Raw genomic sequence first — 17368 nt, 5'->3', positions numbered from 1 at the left:
CTTTATAAGCTGGTAGATTACATTGACTATTTTTCATACCTAGAACAATCTGTGAATATCTTGGAAGGAGCCTTCTTGATCTTGGAGAATGGTCTTGTTGATGTGTTCATCAATTAAATCTTTGAGCATTTTAAGTAATTTTGCATCTCTGTTCATAGTGGAAATTAGTCTGTGTTTCTTTGTTGGGTCCTTATGTGGCTTGGGTTTCAGGGTAAATTTAGCCTCATAAGATGAACTGATCAATGTCCTTCTATTTCTGTTTTGTGAAATAATGTAAATATTGGTGGCATTAACTCTTCCTTGAAAGTCTGATATGTTGGGCCTATAATGGCTCAGATGTGAAGCCCAGTGTACCCTTCTGAGTCTGGCTAGAGTTTGGTGACCTGTCTCTAGCCTGTAACCTCCATGGGGTAGTGACTCAACAAGGCCTGATTTAAGACTGTCCCCTGCCTAACTACCTGCCAGCTTGGTGGAATATTTTTGGCCCTTGCCCCTAATGTCACATTAATCCATCCTCTAGCTCAACCCTTATATAATAAGTTCCTGCCTGTTGGGATAAAGCAAGATCCTGCTTCAACAAGTATCCAGAATCAGTTTGTATTTCTCCTTGGTGCCTAGGAGGGGGGATCTGAGTCTTTCCCCTCACCATTCAGCTCAGCCCAGGAAAGACAGAGTGGACTGCCACTCCCAGCCCTACCTGCAGGTGGACCAGGCATGATGGAACTCTTTGCTAAAACCATCTGTGACGGGATTTGGGTTGGAGTGTACTTATAAGGAGTGTTTCTATTTTACTACTGGTTTTAGATCAATTTAAACTGATTATCTGATCTTCATTTATCTTTGGTAAGTGGTATGTGTTGAGGAAATTATCCATTGTTTTAGATTTTCTAGTTAGGTGGAGTATAGGCTTAATTGTGTTCTAATGCTTCTTTGTATTTTCTAGTTGTCTGTAATGATAACTCTTTTTGGCAGCCGCCTGAGTTCCGCCACCATAAAAGGGCCCCCCAAATAACACACAGAGATTAATAAGAGTTATAGTGCTGCTGACCAATGATGAGGATTTCTTACTAGCTGTATCTGTCTTAAGTATCAACCATAGTCATTAATCTATATATTTTATAAAGACTTATCTTATACAGGATGTCAGCGACATGCGGCCTCTCTTCCCAGAATCACACGGTGACTGTCTCTTTCCTACATTTCCCAGAATCCTCCTAGACTCCTGGTCCCACAGATCTTGCTTCCCTATCATCCAACAAGGCTTTATTTATCAACCAGTATGACAAACATCGACAGAGAAGGACTTCCCCCATCAGGTGTCTGTTGTTTTGTCCTCATTTTTGCTTCTTATTTTATCAGCCACTCTAGAAAGTCACCAGGAAATGTTCCTGCTGGCATGTCACTCCAACATCTGCACATGGGACTTGGTAACCTGGTTAATCTATGGGGCCTCTGGTAGTGGATCAGTATTTATCCTTAATACACAAATGGAGTCTAAGAGCCCACTCCATATACAGGGATACTCTCTCAGCCTAGACACACCAGGTGGGGTCTAGGCTCTACTACAAATGCTATGACAAACTTTGAAGATCTCCCATGGAAGGCCTCACACTCCCTGGGAAACAGAAAAGGGAAGGGATAGGGATTTGTGGGGTTCAAACAATATCAATTGTTTAATAGTTAAATTTTGACCTACATGTGATATCTGAGAAAGGGTCAGTGGAAAGTCTAATAGACCAGATTAAAAATATTACTAGATCTTTTGATGCTGCACACACCAGAATTTTTTTTACTGATTTTTAAGCATTTTAAACAGGTATTGCAATGATCAACTGTGCCCTTCCTCTCTCTATAGGTTTATGTATGAGTTTCTTTCCTGCATACATATGTACGTACCACATACAATCATTGTGCCTATGCAATTCAAATTTTCTATAATATGAGATACACTCACTTGTGAGCAATGATATGGCTACTAGAAACCTAATATAAGCCCAATGCAAAAACCAGCCCAAGTTCTTCAAAGCTAAGCCGTGTCTCTATCACTAACCTAGCAGTTTAAAAATCTGGAAGCAAAAATAGAATTTAATAAATTTTCATGACAAATTTCATGATGTATAGCTTCTTCATGATATGAATATATATTGGTATACAATGTTTACAGATAGGACTCACCCTAATTGAAAGGCAGGTTCACATTCCCTTACTATCAATTGTTGTGCCAGGTTCTCAGATCCAAAGACACCAACCCAAAGAGTTAACAATTCTAATGAATATGCAAAAGTTTTCTTTTTATTGTTCAAGGTGGCCATCTTGGATCACTCTCCGTGGCAGGGAAATGAGATGCCAACAGGCCAAAAACAGAAGTCTTTAAAGGGGCAGATCATAAGGTTGAAGACCACAAATTTCAGAGTCTCCATGGTTACTTAAGGTCATTCAAAGTACAGAGTAAAGCAGTACCTATATATTTTAAGCAAGATACATTTGAGCAAGATAAGACAGTATACTGGATTGCAAAGGTTATGGTGTCATAGGGTCTGTCAGTTATCCCCTGGGCCGTGGATATTTACAAACTTATGACCAGCAATTAGCAGAAAGGAAGTTTGACCTAAGTCGTGGAGGGTTAACTCAGGTGCCAGCCATGGCATTCCCAGTCATTAGAAGTTCACTTTTCAGGGGCTAAGTTATTAAACCTTTATTAATTGTAATTTTTGATCCTTCATCGGTAACTTTAATGACCCCAACACTTTAACACTCATGAAAAGAAGTAAACCTCAAACTGTTAAACATCAATAACCAACTGAAATCTAATAAAATCACTTAATAGCAGTGCCTGTTAATCTGGAGTTCCTAGATTCACATCTCAGTAACCAAACGTATACTAGTAATATTCAAAATGCCAATTTTTAGGAGTAAAGGCAATATTCTGGTCCCTGTACCTACTGCATGTGTACTAGAACACACCTTAAGTTGAAAATGAAAGTAAAACTATTTTTGTAACAGAAATAAACTCTTATAACCTGGAACCAGGGATATTTATGCTACGAAAAATTGTCTTTGGTAGTTCCTGGTATAACAGAGCTGTATTAAAACCCATTTTTTTCTTTAATAGAAATGTGACAGATGCTTAGAATTTTGATGATTAGTGTGATGTAAAATTCATACCTAGAAGACATCAATATATCAAGCTGTGTTTCCCCTATTGGTTCTCACTGTGCATCTTATGGAGCACTAAAAATTGAAGGTTCTTATGTCAAATGCATGTAAATAGACCCGGACATCTCTTCTAAATTCCATCCTTCATCTGTAGATTATATCTAATTCTGATATCTTAAGAGCAATTTGAAAAGGTAAAACACAAATCAGAGTCTTTAATGTTTTTCCAATATTTGAAAACTTATATAATTGTGTGTGTGTGTGTGTGTGTGTGTGTGTGTGTGTGTGTGTGTGTGTTTGTGTGTGTGATTACATGCAAAGGTAAACTTGAAGCCCAGAAGAGACTATCTGATCCTTGGGATATATTGCTCTATGAAGTCCTAAAGAGAATTTTGAAGATACAGATTGATTAGTATTCTCAACAAGAACATCACATGGTATTAACTGCTGAGGCATCACTCAAGCTTCTGTAAAAGTCTTTCTATATGTTTATCAAAATGTCACTTTTTCTTCCATGTCCTACTTTTCTAACGCCTTGGGGGCATCAGGATCTTCCTCCTTTCCCCCCACAAGAAGGAACTTTGTTCTAAATATGTCTGCAAACCAAGGATCTCTGTCTCAAAAATATCTTGTATTTTGCCAATAGCACTCTGCTGCCATAAAAGTTATTCATCCACTCAGATATTTTATAAGAACATAGCAAATATTTTGAACAGTTTTGTATTTTAAGTAGAAAATAATATTTCAAATCTGCATTATTGTCCAATGCCTAGGATTTCAGAAATCATTAACTGAGTGAAAGAGTATAAGACACAATGTAGACAACAGTAGTAGACATGATACAACTAGCCTATATTATAAGAGGAAACAGTGAGAGTCATTCTAAAAGGGATAGGTCTTGCATTATGATTGAATATTTGCTAGATATGAGCTAAATATATACTTGTGAGTTAGAACTAATAAAATATTCAGTTCTGGAAGGTGATTTTCCCCTGATATTTGGAAGAGATTTTTCTTGCTGGTCTAAACAAAATTATGAAGCACTTGGGAACAAAAATGCATCCCAGCATCCCAGCACTGGAAGCCAAGATGGAGAAAATTTCCACAGCTACCATGGCTTTACCCTTGGTACTATGGTACACAGGGAGGAAAGTGACCCAGACACAGCAGAACAACAGCATGCTGAATGTCAAGAACTTGGCTTCATTGAATGTGTTAGGCAAATTCCTGGACAAGAAAGCCACAGTGAAGCTCACCTGAGCTAGGCAGGCCAGGTATCCCAGGACACAGTAGAAGGCAGTGACAGAACCCTTACTGCACACAATGATGATCTGGCCATGCTCAGAGTGAGCATCAATATTAACAGATGGAGGAGAAGTTCCCAACCAGACTGAACAGATAATAACTTGGATGAGAGTACAGATGGCAATGATGTAGTTAGGGGCCCCTGAAATCAGGAAATATCTCATTCTTCTATCAGGGGCTGTGACTTTGAAAGCCAGAAGTACAGTAACTGTTTTGGCCAACACAGTGGAAACAGCCACAGTGAATACAACTCCAAATGTGATTTGTTGCAAGATGCATGTAGCTGTGTTTGGACAGCCAATGAAGAGGAAGGAGCAGAGAAAACAAAAGAAGAGTGAGATGAGCAAGATGTAACTAAGCTTCTGATTATTTGCCTTCACAATGGGAGTGTCATGGTGCTTGACAAAGACTCCAAGCACCATAGTTGTGAATGCAGAGAAGCACGAGGCAATTAAGCCAAGAGTGATCCCCAAATGGTCTTCATAGGACAGAAATATCACTTCTTTGTGCATACATTGGTTCTGCTCTATATTGGCATACTGGTCATCTGGGCACTTCACACACTGATCCATATCTGAGGACGAGAGTAATGTACCATTAATTCACCTTCAGCATTTTTATTGATAGGGCATTTCAATTACATGTACATAAGAAACTTTGCAACGTCTATATTTTGTTGCCAAGAATGTCATAGAAGGACCTTGTTGCATAGAAATTCTCTCATTTCATAATTTTCTTTATATCTATGGGGAACAGAAGCAAAAGTAATTATTTTGTCTATTTAGGTGTATTGATGCCATCATGTCACATTATATCAAGAAGCACAGGATTTTTACTGCATTCTGGGAACAGTGAAGAAATCACATATATTGGTGAATTCACAAATGCTAAATTCATTAACCACAGCATTTTTTCCTTTGTTTAAATTTAAAGTACGAACAAGCTTATTTTACATGTCAATCCCAGTTCCCTCTCCCTCCACTCCTCCCCTGCCCCCTCCAATCCCGTATCCCATCCTCTTTCTGCTCCCCAGGGAGGGTTAGGCTTTTCTTGTGAGATATTCAAAGTCTGTCATATAATTTTGAACAGGGCCTAGCCCCCCACCCTTATATGTCTAGGCTGAGAGTGTTTCCCTCTATGTAGAATGTGCTCCCAAAGTCCATTGATGTACTAGGGATAAATACTGTTCCACTGTCCAGGCCTCCTAACTTACACCTATATTCAGGGGGTCTGTGTTTATCCTATGCTGGTTTCCCAGCTATCAGTCTGGTGTCTGTAAGCTCCCCGTTGTTCAGGTTAGCTGTTTCTGTAACCACAACTTTTCTGGGTGTTTTTAAAACCCAAGATCCCATGGATTCAGTGCCTCCTGAGGCCTTGTCTTCGTCATTTCTATGAATGCTGTCCCCAGGAGATATGAAGACTGTGTGTTATACTGGGACCTGACCTCTGATACATTATCGATTTTACATTTTCAGGCTCAAACACATTTAAATAAAAGCACCTTTAAATGAAATCAGCACTTTGTATGATTGTGTGTGTAGTCATAGGTGTATTCATATATAATTACCAAATTATCTGATGATTTAAAACTTATTGGGATTACATGGGGCAAATAGCAGCATGAAAGTGAGGGATGAATAATGTTTGGGAAGTGCAAAAATAAAAGTTATCATAAATGCAGCCTTAGTTCAGTCTTCTGGCAGTATCAGCAGAAACTTCCTGAGTCTTATCCAGAAGAAGCTGTAGCCTGTCACTCAAAGTAGAACCATCTGTACATACTTAGCACTAAAATGCCCCTACATCCTGATTCTGTTCCATTAGAGAATAGAAAACACCTTCCTCCTCCCCTAGTTTCAATCTCTGTGAGACCCAGACTCAGTGGATGTACTCAATTGTGAAGCAGATACTGATAAACAGCATTAAGTAGATGATACAAGAGCCCTTAAGACAGAGTGTTTACACATAATGTTGTGTTGATTAGTAGTTCCCTATTTATAAGTTGTGGAAGGGCCTTGTGTAAAATTCTCTCAGACTGCACATTGATTAACAAGAGTATCTTTGAGAAAAGGCCACCTGCCATGAATTTACAACGAGTGATAAAGTGGTTCAAGGCACAGGAATTTTGAAACAGGGACAGAGCTAATGCTCATATTTTTATAAAGCTTAAATAGGCAAATATTACATTGTGTTTGTGCAATTCCCTTTCAGACCCCTTTGGCTTCCCAGTGTGGATGCTGAGAGGAATGATCAAAATGAATGCTTTATAACTGCCTGAGTACTCACTTGTCTCATTAGAGATTTCATTTTCTGGGCAGGGTTGGCATTTGAAACAGCAGACTGCCATTCCCTCCTGCCAGAATTTTCTGAATCCAGGACCACAATTAGCACTGCACACAGAGGGTGGCATCTGAGGAAAATGAGACACATGGTGATAACAAAAGTTTCACCTATTCCTTTCATACCTATGTTATGTAGCCTGTTTAGACATTAATAAGGTAATTTTATATACACCAAATGTGTGACCACATTACAAAAAGTACAGGATTTAAAAGACACAGAGAAGTTTAAATAAAAAATTCTCATTTTCAGAGTAGTCTGAGACCCTATATGTGGAGCTTTTTATTAATTGTTAATGGGTGGTGTTGTCCCTCGAAGGGTTTTATGATAAATGCAAGGACAGCAAGCCATTTTCCCTGTTCATTCAGGGTCTATGCTTTAGCTGCAGTCTCCTGATTCCTGCCTGGTCTTCCATTGACTGTAACCATGAGCTATGTCAACCATTCCCCTTCCATTTACTCATGATCACTGATTGATGACAATAACTGAAAAGTGAAATAGGATGAGTGGGAATCTGAAACAAGGTAAATGCCTCCTAAAATCTCAGACAACACAAATTAACTCCAATAAAATAGTACTGCAAAGAATGACATACAGAGTGTGGAGAGCAAAGAGCTGTGTAGACAGAGCCCAGTGTATTTAGTCATAAGGAGGTGCTGGCTTGATATTTACTGAGCTGGAAGTAAATTGTTTCCCAATGTGAAAAGTCCTACAAAGACTAGGGATGTAGGGGAACCCCAATAAAAGTTACCTTGTTTAAAGTTAATGGAAGGATTTCCTAATTTTAAAAATGTATGTATTATCTTTGATTATCATGATGCTGGTGATTGTCATCCATATGTTAATTAGAAGGTTCCTGATTCTTGTTTGCTCATTTTGCATCTTTTGTTTTGTGCTAACTTCTATGTCAAAAGAAAAGCATCTCCTAAGGGCAGAATCATCTCATGTTTTCCACAAGTGTGGAGAACTACAAGGCTTCCTTTTCTGTTGTTTTTGTTGAAGCAAGTTCTCATTGTTTAGCTATTGTTTTGTAAACTCCTTTATCCATGACAAATTTCATCCCTTCATTTTTGTATGTCTCTTCTTTTTCATTTATTGTTTAATTTGATAATTTTTATGGACTATTTTGAACAAGAGTAGAGAAAATACATACCATTTTCCATTTTCTTCTCATTTTACTGACAGATCTCAGTTTGGCTTGAGCTCCCCATGTATTTGAGGCTTACTACAAAAAGAAAGAGCTCCCTGAATCTTTGTCCAGGAGTCTGAATAAAGACATGCACCATAATACACACCTTACTCTATCTCACTTTAATGGATATTCTTTGACTTTACTCTCCACGTGGTACAATGTTGTCAGTATGTTTGCCACAGAAAACCTTGATATGTCAATTTGTCCTCATTGTATTCTGTCGGGATTTTTTCTTTCATGCTTTTTTTTTTAAATCTGAATGAAGTTTGGACTTACCTAAGAGAGCTTTCTGCATAATTGGGGATAATCATTGAATTCTATCCTTGAGTTTATTTATGTGGTGTTTTACTCTTAATTTCTGCATATGTTGAAGCATGCTTGCATCCTTGAAATGAAGTCATCTTGGTTGTATAGAGTAATCTTCCTGTTGTGTTGTTGAGATCTCTTGGGTGGTGTTTTGTCCAGAATTATTACATGCATGCCCATCTAAGATATTGTTCTCTGGATTTACTTTTTTAGAAGGTTTCTAACCTATTTTCCCCATGAAGGCAACAAAGGAATGTTTTTTAACCAATTTTATTGTCTGTGCATTTTGATTAGAAAATGTGACCATTAACATTTAATTGTTATTGAAAACTACTTGTAAATTATTGTCTTTCATTGCTAAAAGTTCTCTTTTTCAAAATAATCTGTCACAATATTTTGTACTTTTCCAATAGCTGGTTGTCTGACTGTTGTTCCAGTGATGGCTATATGTTCCTTTGACATCTTGTTGCTTTGTCTGAAAGAGTTCTTTAAGTACTTTCACAGTGTTGCTTCATTGGTTATGCGTTCTGTAATTGTTTGCATTAAAGAACTTTTTTTCTGTCTCTTTCTATAATCAGGGATAATATTGCTTGCTGTAGTAACCAGGATTGGCAGCATATGTCTCTAAGTATTTGAAATATATTACTGTCCTACTTTTAGAGGATTCTTAGATTGATGACTACTTTGGTTTTCATTCCTGGAGCCTTCATTCAGTAGCTGATCAAAGCAGAAACATGTACCCAAAGCTAAACACTGAGACATACTCCTGTAATCCAGTTCCAGAGAGGGAGGTGGGATGTGCAAAGGAGCAAAGACCATGCTGGAAAAACCCACAGAAACAGTTGACCTGACCTTGTGAGAGCACAGAGACCCTAGTCATAAAGCTGGGGAACCTGGGGAACCAGAATTGGACTGAACCAAGCCCTCAGAATGTGGGTGCCAGGTAGGAGGCCAGGGCAGTCTATGGGACCTCTAACAGTGGATTCAGTATTTATCCCCAGAGCACAAATGGACCTTGGGTGCCCATTCACTATGGAGGGATACTATTGCAGCCCAGATACAGGAAGAGGGATCTGCACCCATCACCAAATTATATGATGAACTTTCATTGTCCCCCATGGAGGGCCTCACTATCCCTGCGGAGGGGGTGGCAGGGTGTTGGTGGGTTGGTGGGGAGGGTTTGAAGGAATGCAGAAATGCATATGTAAATAAGAGTGCTTCTAAAGTTAAAAAACAGTATTCTCAGTAGAATCTGCTGTTTACAACTGGATCTTATCTCCTGCAGTATTCAAATTTCATTCTTTTTTAGAATAAAAATTTAAATAAAAAATCAAGGGTTCCTTCTGATGTTGAATCTTTGGTATTTAAATGACTATCAAATCTATATGGCTACATATCATGCTGTAGTTTTGGATATTTAAATCTCATTTTGCTGGATATAATGTTGATGAATTTAGTGTTTCCTTCTCCTCTTGTGCCTGTGGTTTCTAAATTTGATCTTTATTCATATTGCTTTTATGTCCTATGATTTTCATCCCTTTTGTAATATTTTTGTCATATTTTGAATTTTCTGTTCTAGTCCTGTTTTCCAAGTCTTCCATCCTGTGTTCAACTTAAAATATTCTCTTGCTGAGTATTTTAACTGAGATTTTTTATTTGATTTTTTGCTTTACCTTTATATAATTTAGTTTAAACTTTTTAAATATTTTGTACCTTTAGAGAAATCCTTTGTCACATTACCATTAACTGTCTAATTGTATACAAGTTTTCATGGTCCCATTGCTTCTCCAAGAAGTGATTTGTGTTCTCTTTCATTTTTCTGGAACACTCTTGTGATCATTCTTTTATTTCCTTGTTCAGTATGTCATTGAACATACTCTCCTTTAAGTTTATGACTGTAAGATTTTGAGCCATGTTGCTTTGATACCATCCTGAATATTTGTTTTCTGTTTGGTTTCTACATTTTAATTTGCATTTCTGAAAGCAGAGCACTGGTTTAATTGTTTTTAATTCCTAGTGTTTTTCCAGTGGATGTTTTAGCAAGGCTCAAGCATGGTATGGGTAGAATACATACGCAATTTCATTGCTACCCTTTACATGGATATATAGATCAGTATCTATACCTTCAGCTTATGATATTTTCCCTGTGTATGACCCTTCTTACACTTGGGGAAAGAACAAAAACTCTACAATTCATAATATCCAGGTAACCTGATATATCACTTCAGATTTTTCTTGAAGACTAATCAACCTAAATTGTACTAGGCTGTTTGAATTGGAAAACTTAAAACCAGCCACATCTGACTTCATCCATATAAAATATCCATGACCAATAATTCAATATTTCATTTACAAATTTCATCAAAACCCATTTTTTACTAACAATGTTTCAAATAAAGAGAAGAAAACTAGACACTCCCTTATTATCTTGGATGAACTATGAAATAATTAATCTGAGCAAGCAAGATATCTCCAGTGATAAAATTCTTCTATAGTGTATGATTCAGAGCTGGAGACAGGACTCAATGTTAGGTAGTTAAATCCAGCTCATGAATAGGATGCAAAACTGATTGTTAGCAGTCACTGTGTGGATCATTTCCTAGGGACTCAACTCAAATAACTCTTCTGTCCTCGATATGAACCAAAGTCATAGCAGTTGCAAGCATACCTGAGGACAAAACACCCATACCCACAGAAAAAAGGAAAAAAGAAAGAAGAAGCAACTTAATAATCCATAGAACATCTAATATACATCCTGAAAATGTTAATCTATGATTAGAGGTGTTGACAATTTAGAAACTCTTTTTTTAAAGTATTAAACAAAATTAAATAATAAAAATGTATGATTTGTGTAATTTTAATTACTTTATTCCTACAACAGTCTAATTTTTCAACATCTGTACCCAAGATTCAGAACAAGGGAAGAAATTGCTGTATGTTAATCAATATGATCCAAGAGAATATTGCTCACTTTACAGGAATTTATATTAAATCATTTTTATAACTGGTTTGTATTCATATTTATAACAACAATCAGGATTGAAAATCATAAAAATGCACTATATGCATGTTGGAAATCCTCAAAAGATTAATAAAGTGTCATATCAAAAAGGAGAAAAGAAGAAGCATAAAGTAGAAGGCTTGATATTGCCTCATATGTGACAATTTATTATATTAAGTATCAAGGAAGCACACATGTTCCCACTTGACAGTGTTATTGCTCTGTAATGTAAATTAGTACAATTTGGTGAGACCCACCTGTGTATTTCCTGTGGCCCATTTTATCATTTCTTCATATACATGGAGCTGTTCACCAGTTGGAAAATATGGGCTAAACTGTCCTATCTTAACCTTAAATCTAAGACCATGTGGGAAATTCCAAATCTGGAGAATGTCATACTCTTCCTGATGTTCTTCTTTTTGGTTCATATTCACTCTGTCCCCAACAGGATTTGTGAATTGGGTCTTCTTCAGAAATGTATTCAGCTGTAAGACAGACGTCATCCTAAATTCTGTTTGCCACTTTTTGAAGAAAAATTTCTGATTTTATCTTAAAGGCAACATTATTTCAGGTGCCCAGGGGAGCCATCTCAGTGAAAGTAAATGGATTAAATGAATATAATAATGTTCTCCCTCAGGAGAACCTGACAAACACATAAAGAGACATATATGCAGACACCATACAAAGATATGTAATATATTCATACACACACATACATATGAGAAAGAGAGACTCATGTCTATCCAGAGACAACACAAAATACAGCCACAAAGATTTTTGTCAAACATACACATACATATATGCCTTGAATTCCTATACATATGCAGGCAAAAATATATAGGCATATTCATCCAAACATACATACAAACACACTGAAAAAACATAGACAGGGATACACATATACCCAAATACATACAGGGAAAAGAACACAGGTAAAAGCACAATAGAGAGAAGCATTGAGAGAGAGAGAGAGAGAGAGAGAGAGAGAGAGAGAGAGAGAGAGAACAATGCATATATTCATATGTGTTAGCACATATAAGGGAATGCACACATATACAAAAAGTCTCATGCAGACAAATTCACTGCCAAGTATACACAGGTAGATACACACAGGAAAAAATACCCATGCAGAAAGACACAGACAAATTTATTATCAATTACAAAGGAAGATAGTCAATACTGGTAGAGGCCTGTATATGCACACACACACACACACACACACACACACACACACACACACACACAGATGAGCAGAAACACACAAACATGCACACATATAGAGTGAGAAACCTTCAGTCATTCATGCACATGTATGTACTGAACTGAATCACAGGAATATTGCCTGTGTAATAACTATCATAATGTCAACTGTGATCCCCAAGGCTGATTATGGGGAAAGATTCAGTTGAGAACACTTAAGGATATCATTCCCTACACTATTTACAACATTGCTATGATTAATGTACACAGACATCATCTACTAACAGGGAGTGTTCTTGAGAAAGGACTGATAAGGTTTACAATCTTAGAACAGGGGTTATGATATTCAGATGCTCAGTAAAAAAATCACCAATTGTCCTTGATGCATTTTATCTTCTGCTGCATTGCCTTTGCACTAGAGGTTTCTACCAAATTCTAAGCAGAAAAAAATGCTTAGACATCTTTCTTTTGTGGGAAATACTTCCTAGTCCACTGAGTTTGGTCATCTGAAAGACTCCTAAAGATATGACATTGATGACACCAAATATTATACAATAGAAGAAATATTACCTTCAAGCAGATAGAACTATGTCCTTTCCCATTGTCCATGGTTGTATATTCTACTTGCTGAAGAAACATCTCATGCAGTGCATGGGCCAGAGCATACACAGCATTGTATATGTCATAAATTCCATCACTAAAGGACAAGTCAATACTCCGTACCACTAGCCATTCCATGGGGGAATTCAATGAGCAGTTTTTCAGTGTCTTACAGTTAGATGTGAACACTTCACAGTTAAATTTCATCCACTCCATCCTTGCAAGGTATTCATCTGTGTATTTGAGAGGGTTCATTGTCTGGACAAAATCTTTAAAGCCAGAAATCTCACCATGATGGTGTACAAAAGCTAGAGTCATATGGGATGAGTCAAGCATGAAGTCTCTTTTACTTGTAGTCACATCCCAGTGTGAGGTGATGACCCATATTTTCTGTAAACCTCGGGATTCCCACATTTGAAAGCTCAAAGCAAGAGTACTTTCTGTGTCACCATAAATGATAACAACATTTGTGGATGATGTGTTGATTTGATTATAATATAATTCAGCTCTGGATATGTATAACTGCATGTTGATTGGAATCATATTGACAAAGGCAAAGCAGACTGTATTTTTTTCCAACTCTCTTCTCAAATATGAGAGAAATTGGGTGCCCTGATCATTGTCTGAGATGACCAGCCCTACCCAGTTCCAGCTGAAGTGAAGTATGACGGAGACCATGGCCAAGGCTAGAGATGTGTGCTTGGATGCCATTTGGTATAGATAGGGAAATTTTTCATGATCACTTAGGATTGGATGGTAGGATCCATAGGTAAGATGAATAACCTAGGATGCAGGGAGCAGCATGAGGTAACATGCACTCCTAAGAACTTGTAAAACCATTTTTTACAAAGAGTTCTAGAACACCCCCTTGCCTAATCCCCTTAGCTATTACATCTTCCCTTGTTTGTATTACATACAAGGAAATGCGGACAGACCATCATTCTCTGAATAGTACTCATCATCTACATATATTGACATAAATGCAAGTCTAGTCACCTCCTAACAGGTTTTAATATCTGGGACTGGTATCCATGAGGTCACCCTTTCAATCAAATCCAACCCGTAAAATTCTTACCTGTTGAGATTTCCAGAGGTCCATGTATGCCAGAAGTATCGCAGATGTTTCCCAGTTTGGTCCTGTAAGCATCACAGAACACACGATATCTTCCTCACAGTTATAATTAGGGAAAAAAACAGGGTCTTGTGGCAAAATTTGACTCATACTGTACAACTGAGACAGACCAAAGCAATTATCTTTATAGCTACTAAATACCAAGGATTTATTTGGTAATAGATCAGGGTTCCTGTTGACCTCATCCAGGGTAAAAGCCAACGCCAGTGCATACTTGTAGTTCTCAGTTGGTGTTCTGTAAAAGGTAATGTGTTCAAATTGGACAGAGAAAATACACAATCATTTGTAGACAATACAAGGACCACCCTCCTTCAAATATTGAAACAAATAACTTCTGTTTTGAGGTTGGAAACACATAAGGACTTAGAAGCTTGCAAAAGCTTTGAAGTCCATAGGGATCCATCTCCCATGAATGAGATGCTTCTTTGGCATCTTACACAGAAAGCCTCTTCCATCTCTGGCTTGTGACTGCTTCCTCAGAAGGTATAGACCAGGCATAGTCATTGACCAAATAGTAAACATAGCCATCTTTCTATTGAACTCATTGAGTAATATAAAAATGCACATGATGTGTAAGCTAAAGAGTTTATATTTTCTTATAAAAATTAATGAAATGGCTAAGGTTGACAAAGAAATCACAGAAGAGAACACCATAATCTTTTTGGGGTGACATTTGTCTATGGACTTTCAGTTCATGATAATTAGTGGACAATAGAGTTAACATATCATCCCATGTCCATCTAAACCTCTCTCATGCTTTTCTTTCAAGGTTAACTGCTGCTGGCAAAAATTCCTTTTTAATACTTCTTTATTTATTTTGGTTTTTCGAGACAGGGTTTCCCTGTGGCTTTGGAGGCAGTCCTGAACTAGCTCCTGTAGACCAGGCTGGTTTCGAACTCACATAGTTCCACTTGCATCAGCCTCTCAAGTGCTGGGATTAAAAGTGTACACCACCACCCTTCGGCCTTAATACTTATTTTTAAATAAACTCAAACAACAAAGACATATTTGGTAAAAGATACATATTCTGCATCAATATGTGTGTTTGACAAGATTAATACTAAATTTGGCCACAGAAGGGCACAAAAAACTTGGTTTGAATTACAATTTCCTATACTGTAGTTTGGTCTCACATGTACAAGATACACCTTCTCTAGGTCCAGAATGCAGATATTAAAAGTATGTATGCTCCCTATAGTATTGTACAACTATGTGATTTTTACACAGGCACGTCATAGACTCAAATTGGGCACATATGACCATCATAGTTTTCTACTACAGAATATCATTTGATTACCTTTGCATTTACATTGACATAACGCTGGAATCCCACTGCGAATTTATTGTCAGCATTACAATTTTATAAACTAGAACAATATAAAGTAGAAAATGTTTGGGAATGTTTAATTGTTTTGTAATAATTATGCACAACAAGACACTTGGAAGAGAACAATAGCATGTTTTGTTCATGTTTATGGGAAGAATGATAGCTCATGCATTTTCATAGTCATTTTATATACTATGATTAATATACACCAAACTCTTTATTTTGAACTATTTACTCAGAGTTAAATGCAATATGTTTTCCATTTAAAAATTGTAACTTTCTTATGTCTCTGTATATAAAAGAGTCACTTTATAAATGCTCCTTATTACCAAAGAAAAAGTGTCATTAAAATTTTCAATAAAAACACAGGAATTTGAGAATAGATCTTATATAACTGAAACACTAACTTCACTATACTGGATTCAACAAACATCAGTGCCTTGATCTCTCATATTTGCCTACTGAAAGTGCTGTATTTTAAACCAACTACCTGCATTCTACAAAATCAACATTTTATAGTGCCTACATTGGTAACATAAGCATCTACAATTAGAAAAGTGCTGAAAGTGAAACATAAGAGTTAAGAGTGATATAAGTGTCAGAGGTTAAACAACTTATTCCTAAAGAGAAAAGACACATGATTTTTAAATAAGGTCAAAGATGAACTAGTAGGTAACTCTGCTCCCTGTTCTCAAGTGTTGTCAAACATCATATGTCACAGCTGTTATTGAGGCAATTGACAAGGAAAGTAAACAGCCATCACTGTAAGTTGTAGCCTCAGTTTGTAAAGACTACAAAAAATCATTAAAAATACATTCATTCCTTCTTTACTGTAAAGGGAGAGCAGAGAACTAGACTTTGCAATACTTCAAATCAAGTGGTTGTTCATGTGTGTAAGTGAAGTATGTGGAAAAAGGAAGAAAAATGGAGCTCACAACAGACAGGTCCCTTAAGTATTTTCTCCAGCGGGGTGTTGGTGACACACACCTTTAATCCCAGCACTTAGGAGGCAGAAACAGGTGGATCTCTGTAAGTTCAAGGCCAGCCTGGTCTCCAGAGTGAGTGCCAGGATATGCTCCAAAGATACACAGAGAAACCCTGTCTCCAAAAAAAGTATATTCTCAAGTCAATTTCAAGAAGCAGAGTGGCCACATGTAAGGAATTTGAGGGATTACTTCATATCTATGTGAAATCTCTTTGCAGCTATTTATGGCATAAACAATTTTGGTCTTCACACAAGCACACACTGTTATAACAACCATCAGTAGAAGCTACAGTCAATTACTTTCATGTTCTTAGGATGAAATTCATTGAAATAGTATCTGTTTTCTTTAGATGAGACATTACTGGCTACTTGCTATCTACAATGTTAAAAGGAGGGCTCTTTGTGATGGTTAATGGTAGATCCAGCTTCCTTCTTTCTACTTCCAGACTTGTAAGTGGGAGGCTAACTTGAAGAAAAACAGAACACACACTGGGCTAACAAAAAGAGTAAAATAGCAAAGAGCTTGGGGTCATGGGTTGGTATGGAGTTTCATAGAAGAAGACAGAAGATTTAAGACCCACCTTGAAATATTGATGATGGCATTTATGTGGGAAATGCAAAAATACTTACTGTATATTTAAAATTTGGTTGAAATACTCTTTATCCACTGGCCACTGCACTGTTCTAGGGGAGAAGAAACAACCTTTCTTCAAGTCTCCATGCTTGCCTTCCTTCTGCTTCATTTTCCAAAAACACCTGGACTGCATGAAACTGGCCATATGAATTTGAATGTTGAGGAGCAGCAAGAGGAAAGTCAAATTGAACAT

At 37.1% G+C, this 17368-nt stretch overlaps 1 pseudogene; it reads right to left on the bottom strand.

The window, feature by feature from the left end:
- Nucleotides 1–4087: 4087 nt before the first annotated feature.
- On the bottom strand, nucleotides 4088–17368 carry LOC113838881 (annotated as a pseudogene).

Source organism: Cricetulus griseus, unplaced genomic scaffold (assembly GCF_003668045.3).
Source record: "Cricetulus griseus strain 17A/GY unplaced genomic scaffold, alternate assembly CriGri-PICRH-1.0 unplaced_scaffold_89, whole genome shotgun sequence".
NCBI classification, from domain to species: domain Eukaryota; kingdom Metazoa; phylum Chordata; class Mammalia; order Rodentia; family Cricetidae; genus Cricetulus; species Cricetulus griseus.
Note: the sequence above shows the minus strand (reverse complement) of the source record. Positions and strands in the feature narration are given on the sequence as shown.